At 39.5% G+C, this 17,416-nt stretch overlaps 1 long non-coding RNA gene across 1 annotated transcript in view; it reads right to left on the bottom strand.

Moving 5' to 3' along the window:
* LOC140698146 (uncharacterized) overlaps positions 1-17,416 on the bottom strand; it is a 338,999-nt gene that overhangs the window by 89,187 nt on the left and 232,396 nt on the right. The window lies entirely within an intron of this gene.

Below are 17,416 nucleotides of genomic sequence, written 5' to 3'. Positions count from 1 at the left end.
AAACAAACACGTGGACTGATAAATGGGGGCAAGATAGTCATTGAAATATTATGTGTTTCAGACCTAAATTCAAAACCCAACAATACGAAATTCATTAGTTACATTACATCTGTGAAATGGCCTTCTTTTCAGGCATTCAAAATTACAGTGTAAAAACATTTTTAATGATATGGTGTAATAGTTGTGATGCAATCTTAAGTAAAAAAAAAACAAAAAAGGAATCTTTATATGAATGCAACCCAAATTACGTGCAAAATTGAGAGGAAAAAAAAAGTGTGTGTAATAGGGGAAAAAATAAAAACTACCCCTGAAAATAACAGTGGCTCTGTTGTGGAATGTTGGTTTTGTTTTTTGCTTTAGTTTTTGTATTTCATTTGTTCCCTAAAATCAACTTACATGAGCAGCAAAAATATTCCAAATGTTATTTTGGTATTCCTTCGCTTTAGCTCGGTAGCTCCCTGAGGGGTGTGGGTGGACTGGGTTACCAGCACTGCTCCGGAAACCCCACATGTTGCTGTTTAATCTGGATCTCAGCATCCCTGCCCTGTCATTAGTAGTGGCTTTCGGATGGACCCTTGGGTGGTCACGGACGCCCACCCCACCCTAGCATGAAAGGGAGCCAGGAGTAACATCTGGGTGTGGTTTTGGCTGCACCAGGCACACTTGTTCGCGTGTACGTGAATGTTTCTGGTTAAAGGCCACTCTTTACTAGGTGTCTGTGCGGGTAGTGTAGTAGGTGCCTTAAATGTCTTGATTCATACAATTCTGAAACTCCAAGACAGAGCCAGCCTGAGGGTGAGGCAAGACTCCTAAGGTGCAAAATTCAAAGAGGCTCTCAAAAGTTACGTGTGCCTCCTCGCATTTTACACCCTAGGTGCCTCTCTGACACCACCTTAATCCTGGCCCTGCTCAGAGAGGCAAAATAACTTGCTCAAAGTCATGGAATTGACAGGAGGTTGAGTTTAGGATCAGTTCTAAATTCAACTGATTCTGAACCCCACATCTTTTTTTATTTTATCCATCTGTAGGTTTTTAGAAGTGCAGTGTAAGTACATAGAGCACTTATATTTGTGTGTGTGTGTGTGTGTGTACACCATGATGCAGAATTATTCCTATTTAAAGGCATAAAAAGATTGTCTATTTGATCAAATGGCAAGCACAGCGATCCAATATGAACCATCTCCCCGATTCTGAAGGTGAGCACTGCTGTCAGGAATAGCCCAAGCTCCAACCAGAAACTGACACACATGCAGAGGAGCCACATGGCCTAAGAAATATGACAGACAAATGGTTCTCCCAGCAGTTCATGGATTCCGCCATTCTGTCCTTGGCACTCCAGACTAATGTAATGAGACATTGCGTCTTCCTCAGCTGAGCTAAGTTCTGGGTTCACAGAACAGTCCGGGACCCTAGGCAATCAGTTAGCAGCTCACTCATGGGCTAAACCACAGTGCGGCAGGAAGGAATTTAAAAAGAAACTTCTTCTAGTCAATTTCATTTTATGGTGGAAATATAATGGGTGTGGACAAATCTCCCAGTGCCCGAGAAAGGAGTGGCATCTCCTCCCTGCATGGGATGCTGTTCCAACACCTGGCAAAACAGAGCCCAGCCTTCCCATTCCACTTAGAATTCTTGATGCAATTTTATAGTAATGGGTTCATTTTGCTGTACCCAAGGAATAGATAGGTTCTGTTTTAGGCAGGTCTCCAAGCAGAAAAATACCAAAGTATCTGTGTAGAAACAGAGAGTCACCAGAAAAAAATTTTTTTTTAAATCCCAGTGTTTTTAAAGCCATCCGTGCATTTAGGAAACACTTGTGTGCCAGGAACTAGGTGCAGTATGACTTCATTTACTCTTTCCTGTACACAATGAGATCGTTATTTATTATCCTCCTTTCCCTGATGAGGAAACTGAGACTTGTGGAGGTTATACGTTTCACCTAATATTACAGTCAGGAAGTATTGAAACCATGATTCAAAACTGCGTCTGTGTTCTTTCCTCTTTCTGCCTTCCAAATACTTATAAAAGTGAACTGAATTTAATTGAATTATGGTGCTATGCACACAAGTGATTAATACATGCTGGCCGAATGAATGGTTAGTGACTATATTTATACCTTGTATCCATAAATTTAATATATGTTGTGCTGAGGGAGCTGCCTCAATGGGAAGATGACAGTTAACAAGGTCATTTTCTGATATGGAAAATACATAAATGTGTACGTGCCTCCTGCATTTAATTTCCCCACTGCTTCTAAAATGGATATTTGCCAGTCAGCTGAGAGCTGTTACTCTTTGTTATCTGAAGGTACCATATCATCTTGGTTGCATACGGTGCAGAATGAAGAGGGGAGATTAATCCCCCTGGAAATTTGCTCACATCTCCCTAGAAATGGAAAATGCTAAGGCAGTCAGAGAAGAACCCCCTCCTGACTCCCACTTGCTCTCTGAATTCTGGTAACTCACTTCCTGACCCTCAGTTTCCTTGCTAGTAAGGGGAAAGGTTACAACGCAAGCTTTTCTCATCACTTCCACTCCTGAAATTACATGCAATCTTTTATACCCAGAATATTTGGAGACTGGTAGTAAGTATTGTGGCCTTAATCCAGCCTTTTTGTACCAAGAGACTAGGTACTTGTTAAAAAAAAAAAGGTTTGATTTTTGGTCTGGTATTGGTTATTTTAGTTGAGAACAAAGTGGAGACATCACTTGCTACCTTCAGAGGATCCCAGCTCGGTAGGGTCTTCTTGAAATTGCCAGTCTACCACATAGTCACGTCACCCTTTCTCTGCCTAAGCTGTTATAACCCTCTAGTCACCTCCCGCTGATTTTTAGAGATATGATTTAGAAATCCTAATGGCTTAGGGGACCTGTTATGGTCTGACCCCCACCCAGTTCTCCAGCCTCAGCTCTTATTACTCACATCACAGAGCCTTTGCACCATCTGCCTCTCTGGCCTAGAACATGCTGATCCACACACACTACATATACATGGTCTGGTTAACGTCTATTCATTCTTCAGATCGCCACTAACTTGCCCTTATTGGCTTCTTAGACACGTCTTCTCTGAGCCTTTGGGCAGCTTCTCACCTGACTTCTTTCTATATTCAGGCTTTGGGTTGCTTAATATTCACATGCCCCATTAGACTGTGACAGCGTTTGCTCAATATGGCATTCCAGTGCCCAGCACTGTCCTGAGCACCGAGTGGTCACTTAGGCATTTGCTTAGTAAATGCATAAGCGATACACAGCACTACGGTCCAGCAGTAGGTCAAGTGATCAGACTTCTGGAGCTCTCTGTGGGCAGCTGTGGTATAACGTCATGGCTCTAGACTTACGAAGATGAGCGTGCTGTGAGTCGAAGCTCTTCCACTGTCAGAGGCTAACTAGGCAGTCAGTGTAAATCTCTGGTCCTCTTGTTTTCCTCTCTGGAGAGGAAAAATTGCCACTGCTCCTGGTGTTTTTGTGATGATGAATGAAACAGTGGACTCTTAAAAACATGGAAGCACTATAGGCATCTCAGGAAATGCTCCCCTTTTTTATTTCCTAAGGGTAAGTGTGATCCTGATTGGCTTTGAAGAACAATTCATGCAGGGCATCCTGTTGGACTAGAGCAATGATGACTTTATTAATATATTAAGTGTTTACCAGGTTACTGAGTGCTCCAAACCACTATAGTCATGTAATTATGGAGCCCTGTTTCCCATGTTCCGTAAGTATTTTAATTTCTTTTGGAATTTAATTTCTAAGTTTCTAGAGTGCTATGCAGTTCTGTCCCAGAGGTGGAAAAAAAATTTCCCTTATAAATGGATGATTGGTTGCCACGTACTTAGAAAGCTAAAAATGACATTCATAGTAATGTGAAGTTTCGTGCATTTTGAAAGAATAGGAAATGCAATCCTACTTCAAATCAAAGCAAAGATTTTACCAGTGTTACCTTGTTAACTGATAACACTGGTATTGACATTAGAAGAATGCATGCATGAATTCATCACTTTACAATTTTCCCTCCATGGCTAATTTGAATGGGCATTTAAGAAGAAGAATATCAGGCTGTCTTGTTTTGAAAGCAAACATCATACACCCACATGTGCACACACGCTCAGAAACAATATATTTACTGAGAAAAAGATGTATCAGCTATCAGTAAAATAAGAATATTAATAGTCCAATGGATTATAGTTTTTGATTTAAGAAAAGAGGCAGGGTTGATAAACTTCACAGGAATTTCTTTAGGGGATTGACTTTCTATCAGATTCTGGCTGTACATATCACTAGGTGTGTGTGTTGTGTTTTTTCAAGATTCTTTTGTGCGTTCCTTCACCGAGAAGGATTATGCCTGAAAAGTGGGTACTGAATTCCTAAACCTAAGGTTTAACTCCTAGATCTTCCCATTTTCAGGTCTATAACCAGGGACATATTACATAATGCCACCCAAATTTAGTACCCACATCTGAAAATCAGGATAAAATTAGGATCAAACCTCACGGGTATTTTGAGATGGTAGCTAATTAAACCCCTGGCACAGTATTTGGGACACAGTAGGGACTTGATGCATGTTGATTCCCTTCAACTAAACATTGCATCACTCTCTAAAAGTACTGTGGGAGATTAGAGAAGGTTTTAGACATTTCCTATTCTCATTCTCTTGGCTCCACTTAAAATCATGATTTTTACTTTTTTTTTTTTTTTGGTGGATGACCTTTCTGTAAACTATTTTATTGCTGGCAAGAAATGGTTTAATTAAAAATGAAAGTCAGAAAAGTTTCTCCTGGGATTCAAAGTGCTCCTGGCCTCCCTCAGCGTCAAGTGTTGGCTTTTAGACAAGAGTACTGATGAAAAGAATTTTTTCTTACTGCTAGAACAACCCAGTTAGGGCAATTCTTCAAGAGGTGAGCTGTCTAGTCTTTTATTCGTGATTAGATATTTTAGTTTCAAAGTTCCTACTTTGAAATACACAGGTTGGACTTACAAAAAAAAAAAAAAGAGAGAGAGGCAGACAGAGCATTTAGGGATTTAGACCTTTCTATTTCCTTGGAATATGTTATCTGAATGCATTTGAAGGAGGCCACTGAATTCTATCTAGAATTGCTGCTCTAACCACCCCCACCCCTTGGCCCAAATCTTAAAAAAGCAGTGGTCAACTGAGGCCCCTCCCCATCCAGACATCTTTGCACAGACATCTTCACATCTGGACCAGTCTTCACCCGCTGCCAGCATGTGTCTGTGACTCGCACTGTCCAGGTCTCCGTGGCAGATCACTTTCTCCCATCTGTTGGATGGGCATGTTCTGCCTTTGGGTAAGTTCTTTCTTTCAACCATCACCATCAAGTAGTGGTGTCCAGGATGTTTCAGGACACCCATGAGCCCCTCAGAAAAGCGAGTCCAGCTTCCCTCTCAGAATGCTAGCTCATTTAATTCATTTACTGATTTGGGAGTATCTCTGCACAGTTCCCAAGAACTAGTAACAGATAGCATGCCTAATTTATGAATCCTTACTTATCAGGCTTTGATTTCCAGGATCTTTCAGGCCTCACACCACCTCTTCTGAGCTCAGAGACAAATGAAGGTGCCAAGCTTCTCCTCCTAACTTTGCCACGTGCTGTGGGGCCTGTGTGAGAAGCAGCAGCTCCACACGTGCCAGGCAGTGGGTCCTAAAGTCTGTCTGTTGACGCATCAACACAAGAGAGCACTGGCTTCCTTTCTTAACCTAACATCTGCTGCCTAGGTAGCATTATTATTAATTCCTCCCACCTATAAATCGACCTTCAGCCTCTGAATGAGATCTTCTCAGCAGAGTTTTCTCAGGTCTTTATCTTTTAATAGTGTCAGGACAAAGGCTGTTAAGAGAATTGCATCTAGAGAGAGAACTGTAGAAAAATACTCAGTTTTCTGAGCACTTCTTCATGGCTTAGGGCAGCTGCGCTCCTTAAAAGTTTGCAGAAACATTTACAGTTTCAGATTTACATAAGTAAGATGCCTTTATGGAAGCATGTTTTTGTTTCATTTTCAACAGGGTAGATATTGTACCCTTTGGATGGAAACGAAGTTTCATTTTATGTGGCAAAACTCTACTTTGTTAGTCATGGTTACGAAAGCCCTGTGTTGAGAAGGATCCTGAGGCTAAACTTGGGTTCAGTGGAACAGAGGGCTACATGTAATCAGAACAGTGTGAAATGAATAGACATGGGCAGTTTCACAAATGGCCAGCCTGTGCTAGCAAATACACTTTCATTAAATTATAGAATCTTTACCCTTTTTGTATCTTGACTCTGCTCATGCTCTTTTGTGTGGTTTTTTAAACATCCAGCTTTCAATTGGCACAGATATTATAGATATAACATCTAAATAATATGTAAGAACTGCTCTTCATGAAAACTTATTCCATAAATGTAGCATTTAATCCTCCCAAATTCTTTATATGGTATTTATAAACTAACGAGTCATTTATCAATTATTATAAATATTAATGATAAGAAACTATTTCACAGATACCTTGCTATTTAGAAGAAAAACTTACAGACTCTTAAAAATAATTTAAAAGAGTAGCTTGCATAATTTCTTAATCTCATATCAGAAACCCAAGGTTCCAAATTCTTGAATCACTATATTCAAAGTGGAAGTTTGAAGTAGAAATAAAATTAACACCACCTTTCCTCACTTTGTTTCCCCTCTACCGTCACAGCTCCTAAGGTTAGCAAACTCGTTTTTAGCCATACCCTATGTCTGAGTTCACAATGGTTAATTATTCCTTGACAAGCGATTTTTTTGATGCAAGATTTTTTATGGGAAATTACTTGGTTTTATCCCTAAATAGTAATGCACATAATAGTACCCACTTCACAAAACTGTCGCAAGGATTAAACATGTAAACTCATGTAAAATACTATAACAGTTATGCCACATAAAGTTTTGGCTATAAAATCATGCCTAGTGCTCAGAATTCAGTTTGGCTTTTGACTACAAGTGTAATATACAGGTAACTTCCACATCTCCAAATCTGTATTGGTAGTTCTATTTGGGCCAATAATCAAACATTTCTTGAACAATATGGCAGAATCTTCCTTTCTTCCTTACTTCTATATTTTTTTAAACTACGGTCAGGTTCCACGTGGCCGTCAGTAAGAATGAGGGTGGCCTGAAACACTTTGGTTTCAGCAGGCTTCTCCTAACTTCCATGTGAATAGGTTTTCACAGGGATCACACCACCTTGAAGAATTCCTGATAAGAGATGGGAGGATGAGATGACGCAGAAGAGAGTGAAGTTCCTATTTATCTATCCAGTTGTTTCTGTAGCATGCCTGAAACCCCCAGCCCCATGATCTATTATCCCTTAAGTCCAATAGTGTTTGCTCCTTAATAAATTTCAAGTTCCTTGTTTTCTCAATCCACTGTCTAGTCTGAGCTTTTGCAAAATTTCTCCCTACTGATTTTCCTATATTCATTCTTTCTACTCTCTATCTAACCCGTCTTGTCCACTGGCTAATCACCAGAGTGATATTTCTAAGACACATATTGGATCACATCAATGCTTAGATGTGTTTACCCACAGCTAACATTATGAAATGATGTGGAAAAACCCTGGCGCCAGCTGCTGTCTGTCATTCTTACCTCAGATGTCCCCATATACATCTGCATGACCAGATATAAAGAACTCTTTAGGGTCTTTCAAACACATCAAGCATTTCAAACACAGGCTCTTTCCCTATCGGAAGATTAGGTCTGGTTTCGCATCTTCTGCATGCTCGTATCTCAGAAAGTTTAACTGCCAGTAAAGTAGGCAGAGCAATACTCTAGAGACTGCAATCATATAAAATGAAACAGGAGGGCACATCACACATCTGTATTTAGTAGGGGGAAAAAAACTAAAAGAATAGGTGGTGATAAATAATGCTTGGTAAGATGTGAAAAATCGCTCCAGTTTTCCTTGTTTCTTTGGCCATTTATAATTTCTAGTACTTGTTTTTCAGAATGTCAGTTACATGGCTATTAAAAAAATAAGAACAAGAAAAAGAGAAACCGACAACTTATCTGCAGGTTAGCACAAAAGTACAATGGCACATTAGCTATTTTGAGATGAGGAATTTAATGGATTAGTTCACACACTGTGTGAGAATTTGTTGTTCTCACCAAGTGATTAAGTTTAGAATGGAGCATTAATTAATTTGAATGGATGTTTGCTAGTGTGCCTTCAAAAAATATGGTTTCTGTATGTTGTATGAACGTGAGCTTTCATACAACCAACACACACACACAAACGCACACACAATAATCACATCAGAAAATTTTATAACCTGCTTTATATTCAACTTCACAAAAATCTTTCCTCCCCAACTCTCAGGAACTCTCAATACTTTCGGCTCTGCACTGACCACATCACCTGACCCTTTATTTGTTTGCTGGGGGCACCCTGGAAATGCTTGGTGAAGTGACTTGCTCATAGATTATCCCAAAATCACAACACAGGAGAGGCAGCAATAATAGGTGGTGGGTGCCACTGGACAAACCCTGCAGTGCCTGCATACACAACCTATGTGTGATTGAATGTGGAAATAAAAATGCGTATCCCTGAGCTATTTGTTCTGGCTAGAAAAGTGTCCTTTGTATCATCTTAATGGCATATTATTCCAAAATCTTAATCCTATTCACTTGTCATCTTCATCTAGAAGGTAGAAGTGCATTTTAATGGCAGAAGCAATTATAGGAAGTAAACTAATATAGTTATTATTAAACATTTATTAAGGTCCCACTGTGGGGGGAGCCACTGATGCATTTAAAAAATAACTTTCTCACCATAACATTTGCACTCTAACCTAACTTACTTTGCACTTATTTTTTTTAATGTATATAGGAAATTACAGTAGTTAAGTTTCTGCAATTCCAATGGTGGCCAGGACAGAAGAAAATGTAAAAAAAAAGTCATATTTTATTACCTTAAGGAGTAATGCTCTGTTAGGTCATGCTGACAACCAAATGGCAATATGAAGTGCACACCAGGCTCCTCCTAACTTTGTGGGTTTAGAATGTAATCTGGGGTTCCCAAAGCCTGAGATACGTAGGGAATTGGTGTGCCAGGCTTATATTACCTGGTTAGTGAAGGAGAGGAGGACAGTTGCTGTATCTAAGTTGTTGAGGATTGTTAGGTGCAGACGTTCTTCTTGGTCATAGGGAGCACATAGTAGGAATGGCAGCTACACATAGTAGGTGCTTTCAGGGGGGTTTCTGTTGTTCTGTCTGTCCTGCTCCAGCGAGGTCTGTGCTGGACAACCCCATTTGGCTCTCGAGGGATTATCTTGCATGTTCCTTCTTGCACACATGCTGTCTCACATCATTTGCCTGTCCACAGAGTTTAATACCATTGGTGAACACTGGACTTGAGTTTCTGTCCTCTATTCTTTCCTTAGAGGAAGTTAGGAACCTCTGTGGGGATACAAGGGTGTCTTTTCCTTTTACATTATAAACTTGAGGACATGGGTTTGTTGCTGGCAACAGCCACTTTTCTAGCTCTAGGAAGAAACAGGAGAGAATCAGACTGATGGGTAAACAGAAGTAGAGCTACAGAGAGAAAAGTAATAGGAAAGGTAGATGGGAGGGGAGAGAGGGAGAGGAAAAGGTGGGGAGAGAGAGAAAAGGAGAGAGAGGAAAGTGAAATGAGAGGGTGGAGAGGGTGATGAGAGGATGATGTGCGTGCGAGCATCTCTTCATCTCCTGTGCCCCAATTCACTTACACCCACAACCTCCCTGGGTACGGAAGCCAGTAACGACCTTACTTGTTTTAGCTTAACTGCTGTTTCCATTGCTTACAACCAAGGATCCCAACTGATACAGTCTTCAATGATTTTAAATCGAAAAAGCATTATTATTTAATATTATTATTAATGAAGAATAACACCAAACTCAGTGCCAGGTCCTAGGTAACTAAAGTTAATTCATTTAATTACTCCATGACCTCATGCGTTAGAATTATTACTATTATCACCAGGTCAGAGATGTGAGGCAGAGGCACAGGATGGTGAAGAGACTTGTCCAGAAGCATTCAGATACAAAGGGACAGCTCATCAGAACTTGCACTCTTGTGGGCACGCAAAACCCCAGTGCCGGGCTGTGCTCCTGGAACTCTCTGACTTAAAGCAGTAACACCCCAAGGGGTGTGGCTCTTCAAAACTCTGAGAGAATAAATCTCAGAACTTAAAATATTACAGGAAAACCAAGTAAACAAAGTTGAGGTGAAACAGTTTAAACAAATACATTGTATATGCATTTTACAAACACTGAATTAATAATAATATTTGATGCTATATTATAAATTCCTTTCTTCTGTCCTATGCTCACTGAAGACTTTTAAGATCTTCTTTCTCCCTGGCCCCAGCTAAATATCCCTAAATATCCCTAAATGTATCTTGTTTTGTTACAGGTAATATACCCACTAAAAAGCATTTTGGATCTCCATTCAAACATTTAATTCATTTCTGGTTTTCTGTGCCAGCTGATGGAGTTCTGATACCTATAACATCTCCCTTTTTTATCCCACTGAGGCTTTCAAAGCTAAAATGTGTTGAATTTTCTATTTTTCTACCCCTTTTCTATGCTCAAATACAGTTTTCTTACGCTAGAATTACTCAAATAGAACTCATGTTTGGAGAGGAATTCCAGTGCATTTTTTTATGTAGGGAAAATTAGTGATTTCATGTACCAAATGGCCTATAAAAGTTTTTTTTTAAACCTGAATTCTTTTTTAAAATTATCTTTTCATTATTACTCTTAGATTTTTAGATTTTTTTGGCGGGAGGTATATGGTCTATTTATAATTATTATTTTTTTTGATAGAGGTACTAGGGATTGAACCCAGGACCTTGTGTATGCTAAGCGCACACTCTACCACTGAGCTATACTTTCCCCTTCTTAAAAGAAAGTTTTGATAACTGCCCAGTATCCTAGTGGAAGGTACGGCAAATCAGGCAGAGGGGAATGGCTGGATGGCGGGAGAGGATCCTGATGGTTCAGCCCTAATTAAGTGAGCTGGTTATCTCCGTTGACTGGAACCAGACACTGCATGCAACACCACTGGCTTCATTCAAGGCACTTTCCTATCTGCCTACTCTGTGCCAGTCACCATTTGCACTAAGATTAGATCAGCGAGCAACAACAAAATCTGTGTCCTTTTGAAAGTCACACAGGCACACACACTCACACACACACTCCTATGCTGCAGGATTGTTATTTTCTATAAAAATGGTCAAGAATGAATCTCTGATAAGGTAACCTCGAAGCAGAGATCTGAAGGACACGAGGAAGCTGGTTGTGCTGACGCACAGGGGAGGAGTTTTCTAGGCAGAAGGATCAGAAGCGAGCCGTGAGGGAGGCCGCAAGCTGACTGAGGCGGGTGTGTTCAGGGAAAGAGATCACTTGGTGCACTCAGTATCCTGAGTCTTCCTCCTCTCATCAACTCTGCAGATGGGAATGTGCATATAGTGAATATCGTTCATAATCAGATGTATGTAATTATGAATGTGACCATAGTACTTGCCAGCTATCTTCAAATATTTTTGTTATCCTTACGGAGCCCCACAGTTTTTAAATAGTTGATGTAGGGAAATATACGTTGGACAAGTATACGGATGACTTGGTGGCTGATGTCTGGGTAGGTGGAAAGAGAGAGTAACTGACTGTTACTGGGTTCCTCTATCATGATTACTGTTAGAGTAAGCAGAGCCAAATAAACAACCTTCCCAAAACGTTGCTTCAATAACTGGTTCTACCTGGTATCTCTATGATTTATACTTTCTCATCTATTTATCTCATTGAAACCTATGAGATGCACTTGCCTGAATTCTTCTCTATTATAGCCAAGTAACCAAGGCTCAGCGAGAACTAGAGTCTAGGTCAGTTTTTACAGTCACTGATAGATCAGGTGTGTGGACCCTGGTTTTCACTAACAATGCACCTCTAACCTTGTGCTATGAAATATATCTCATTCACAAATTCTGGGACAGAAGTGTTGTGTATGATATTTTATTCTTTTTCACTTTCTCTTATCATTTCTTTTTTCTTTGCTTTACTTTTCTCTGTAAAATCTCTCATCTTCTCTCCCCTCCCTGTCTATTTAATTTATTTCTAGACTATTTCATGATCACTGTTCAAGGGCTACAAGTAAGGCAGAGAGGAGAGAACTTTGACAGGGTTTTTGTTCCCCCCCCCCCCATGAGATATGTATACTTTTCCACCCAACTGAGGTCCAGTCTGTTAACATGACTTGCTTTGGCTAATGTAATATGAGTAGATTTGACACAGGCCACATTGGAGCAGAAAGTTCAAGAACCATCATGGGTTTTACTAGGGCTTTTCCCCTCCACTAGCAGAGAACAGTTCCCAGATACAAGGTTGCCTGGACCCTGGAGTGGAACAGACACGGAGCGGAGCGACGAGAAACCCACAGACAAGACGCACCATATGTGAGAGATCAAACTGTGCTTACAATCCGTCATGAGTTGAAGGTTCTCTGTTACACCAGCAAACCCCAGCTCATGAATACAAATAGCAAGAGTACTTTCCAGGCTCTTATGAGCTTTCTCATGCCTCATGTCATTTGAGTCCCATGTCAATATTCTAAGCAAGTGAGATCTGTTATTATTCCCACTTTAGAGATGTAGAAGTTCAGGCTTAGATGGTATGTGAAAAAGAACAAAACACCCTCATCCAGAAGCGGGAAATGAAAGTCTTAGTGAAGTTCTCTTGATGTCTTTTCTTCTTCTTTTTTTTTTTTTTTAGCTTTCGGCCCTTAATCACACCCTGCCACATAAATGAACTCAGTCCAGCCATTCCTGGGCTCACTGGAAGCTAAACTAAGCCATTCAGGATTCTAAGTGCACTTATGATGAGGAGGACATGAATCATTAAACATTATCCTAGTGACCTGAAAAAGTTCATGCAAAAAGGCTTCCTCACACCATCCTACCGGTTTATTCCTCCGGGAGGCCTCATCTCAAAGACATGTTAGCCCCCAGCCTTGACACAGAGCACCCTGTGCTGAGGAAGTGGGTAAGGGCCCCTTTGACTGTCAGCCCAACCACAGATGGGACTGGCGGTGTTGGATGCTGGGGAGAGCAAGGGTGGGTCAGCAAACCCCTGTTTCTGTAGAGAAAGAGCAGAATCAGAGAAATGATAGTGGTGGGTCCTGGGCTGATTCAGGAGGGGACGAGCCCACATTTGGGCAGAGGGACACTTGAGAACAGAGCCCTGGGAAGCAGTGAAGAGCTGAGCCTGGGGTGAGATGGGGAGATCCATTACCAAGGAAACGGAGAGCTACCTAGAGGAACAAAGAGCATAACCTCCAGCCCCATGGGCTTTGTGATGCCTCTTTATGCGTCCATATTCTGGTGAGAAGATTGGACTGTGGAGCCACAATTTAGATGTTTTATTTAAGCTGTAATTCCTCTCTTTGCTTTTTATAAAAAAAAAATTTTTTTTTTGCATTCTGTTCATGTTACCTCAGAATAACCACTTCTCTTTCTCTCTCTTGAATGAGATACTATGACTACTTGCCAGAAATATCAAGTTAATGCCCAAGTCGGCTCGATGTTCTGATTTCTCTTCCACGCTGACTCCGAGTAACAGAGCCATACATTAAGGAACAAAGCTCGCTGCCGGGGTATTTATAACCTTGTCTTTTAAAACATTTGGCAGACGTTCAGACCCTCCATATGTTCACAGTATTAAACTTTACCATAAAAGGAACGTAAGAGTTACATTTGAAGAAAGCTGGTATTGTATGGTCTGAAAGTCTGGCGGTTAAAAAAAAAATAATCAAGTCCAACTTAAAATAACAGACGTTCTGTGATCCTTCTGAAAGTTTAAATGCCACACAACAAAGTTCGGCTCTCCCTAACACTGCAGATGTCATATTTCAGGAGCATTTTTAGTGACTCAGAGCAGATGCACTGAGATTCTGAGCCTGGTTTAATAAGGATGCATTCCTGAGCGGTGAGGACTAGAAAGGAAGGCGACGGGTGGGGGCTGCACCAGCCCCAGTGGCACTAAGACTCCCTCCCAGCTCCACGAAAGCCTACAGAATCCGGGAAGCCTCTGATGGAGGCAGAATCCCACCAGTGGGTCAAGCAAATCTATGGAGATATGGGAAGAAAATACTGGAATCCATTTTTATATTCAGATACAGGCATACCTCATTTTATTGTGCTTCATTTTGTTGTACAGATAGTGTGTTTTTTTTTAACAAATTGAAGATTTGTGGCAACTCTGCATTGAACAAGTCTATCAGTATCATTTTTCCAACAGTGTTTGTTCCCTTCATGTTTCTGTATCACATGCTGGTAGTTCACACAATATTTCAAACTTTTTCATTATTATTGTATTTGTTGCAGTGATCTCTGATCAGCGATCTTTGATGTTCCTACTACAAGTTGCTGAAGGCTCAGAAGATGGTCAGCATTTTTTAGACATAATGCTACTGCAGCATACTGTAAATATAACTTTTATGTGCTCTGGGAAACCAAAAGAATTTGTGTGATTGGCTTTATTGTGAAATTTGCTTTATTGCAAATTTCCAGTATCTCTAAGGTATGCCTGTATCTGAACAGAACTTACATCTACTTATCTAAAAATGAGGAAAATATTCTTTTTCTGACATTCACGTATTGATTGAAGCTGGTGCTATAAGCTGCTCCATCCTTCAGAGGATCCCAAGTCTTGAACAATGTCTGACATATCCTGTGAAAGGGTGAGAATTCCATAACTTAACAAGATTGGCAATTGTTCTACTGCCATTATGTTATGAAGCCCAGTAGTTTAGGTGTTCAGTTAAGTAGATTTATGGATTATTTAATCTGGGTTCAACTAAATTAACCCACTTAAAAAGAACTGGATTTTTTAAGTTCCTGAAAAGACAATATTGATTGACGATAACACTAATAAGGCATGAAGAAGCAGATCACAGGACAAGAGAAGACACTGTTACTCTGAGAATGGGCCTTCATCAGCCACAGTTGAAGTTAACAATAATCGACTCAAATCAATGAAGAATTAGACAAACCAAAAGAAATACTAAATGCAATGCAGTATTTGGATTCTGCAGTAATTGGATTCTGAAGCAGAAAAAAGACTTCAGTGGAAAAACTGGTGAAATCCAGAAAAAGTCTATAGTTTGATTAATAGTATTGTATCAATGTAAACGTCTTAGTTTTGATAAATGGTTCTATACATAATTAACATTAAGAGAAACTAGGTGAAGTATGTAACATGAACAATCTGTACTGTCTCCGCAAATTTTCTGTAAATTCAAATCACTCCAAAGAGAAACCTTATTAAAATAATTCCAGACAAACTGTTGATGAAATAAACTAAAAATCCTGGAAATGAGAAAAAATGCCCATTAACTCTAAAGATGTTCAAAATTCTAACTAAAGAAAATGATTCGATTTATTTGCACTTTTTACTGATTTTATTTTTCTTCTGTTAAAGATCTCAACTATATACTCATAGAAATGTTTGGCAAAATATTTTAGATCTACTTTTATTTCCAGCTTTACGAAGGTAAAATTCACAAATATAATTGTAAGATAGTTAAAGTGCATGTGATGATTTGATGTACTCATACACTGTGAAAGAATTCTCCCCACCAATTTAATTAACACATCTATCATTTCACATATATACTTTTTTCGGTGTGAGTACATTTAAGTCTTAGTCTCTTAGCAAATTTCAAATTTCAATTATGCAATATAGTATTATAAACTATAGTCACTATGCTGCACATTACACTCAAACCCTATTCTTATCACTGAAAGTTTGTACCCTCTTAACAACCTCTATTTCCCCAACCCTAACCCTTGGTAACTACTTTTCTACTCTATTTTTATGAGTTCAACTTCTTAAGAAAGTGGTTTTTTACAGACAAATCATTAATCATCTCTTAAATCTATGATAAACCTCATTCTACATATACAATTTATTCATGAAGAAATAGAAATAACATTTTTAAAAGTCACTTATGCAATGGAGAGACTATTTTGAGACTGTTTCTATTGCTATGTGATTTTTCTTGCTAAAAATGATTTACTTTGCCTACAAATCTATCAAATATTCACAGATAAAACATATATTGTTAACAAGTAAAATAGGGATTTATAACCTAAGAAAAAAACATTCAGAAATAAATCAATAATAACTGATTTATGACCTTGGACTGTTCTGTTTTTCAAATAGGATTCACTTGCCTAGGACAGCATTGTGATTAGGTGACGATCAGGAGAAAAGGCCAATTCGAACTAGTAAGAAATGTAATTGCTGTATGACCAGCTCTTCCTTCATTAACCAAGCAACTCTTCCCCTTGTTTTCAAACTCCGAAAATCCACATCACTAAGCTGCAACAGTATTTTTAGAAACCCTTTCCAAAGCTTGGAAAAAGATGTTATGATCAGGACATGTTCATACTAGGAAAACCATTTCTAGGAATTCATTGCAGATGACAACCAGAGATCCATTCTTTTGTAAATAAGGATGTTTATCATAGCATTATTTACAATACCAGAAAAAAAAAAGGAGTGACTTGAATACCTCCAGAATACATGACATTACAGCCATTTGAGTAATTATTACTCGAGCCTCATAATCCTGTTCCAAATATTATATAAGGATGTGGAAATGCATTCGGGATATTAAAAAAAAGTCTAATGTATACATGCAAGGTGAATTAAATAGAATAACACAAAACCCAACAAAATGTGAACTTATTCCAAGTCTTACTTTCCTCATTTGGAAATTGGAGATAATGATAATGCCCACCTCATAGGACAGTATGACAAGTGCATGAGGAAATATCTGCAAAATGCTTAGGAAGCCAGTCTGATTCAGCATCTCGCACAGAACAGGTGCATATTGACTGAGGATGACGTTAATTGCCTTTTGAAAAACCTCGGCGGAGCCTGGCTGCTTGATGGGCTCTGGGTATGTTATTTCAGTGAAAGAATTGGAGCTGGTCAGTGCTTACAGGAAAGACTTATGCTTAATATGGATGCAGGGTCCCCCAAATGTATGTCATTTCCAAAGCAAAGCCTGCCACTGAAGTGTCTGCCTCTTGGAGTTATCTGAGTCAAGTCCATTTCCTAGCACACTGATCTGCATTTGCTAAGAGAGTTCAGAAGGTAAAATTACTTTGCCCCAGTTGTTCATCTCGGGTTCCATCCGTCATCCTTTCTTACCCCTCTTCTTCCTTCTCTTACCCCTTCTTCCTTCTTCTCATCTCCAGTACAACTGCCTTAGGTCTGCCCTCTCTCTCTGTCTCTTACAGTAACACTCATGTTTATATCCCTATCTCAATGCTATTTCTGCCCCACACAATATCAAATCTCCCCTCTTACTGCCAAATGCATCTTCTAAAATTCAAATCTGAGTAATCCAGTTC

Source organism: Vicugna pacos, chromosome 9 (assembly GCF_048564905.1).
Source record: "Vicugna pacos chromosome 9, VicPac4, whole genome shotgun sequence".
Classification (NCBI taxonomy): Eukaryota; Metazoa; Chordata; class Mammalia; order Artiodactyla; family Camelidae; genus Vicugna; species Vicugna pacos.
The sequence above is the reverse complement of the archived record's forward strand: the minus strand, read 5'-3'. Positions and strand labels throughout refer to the sequence as shown.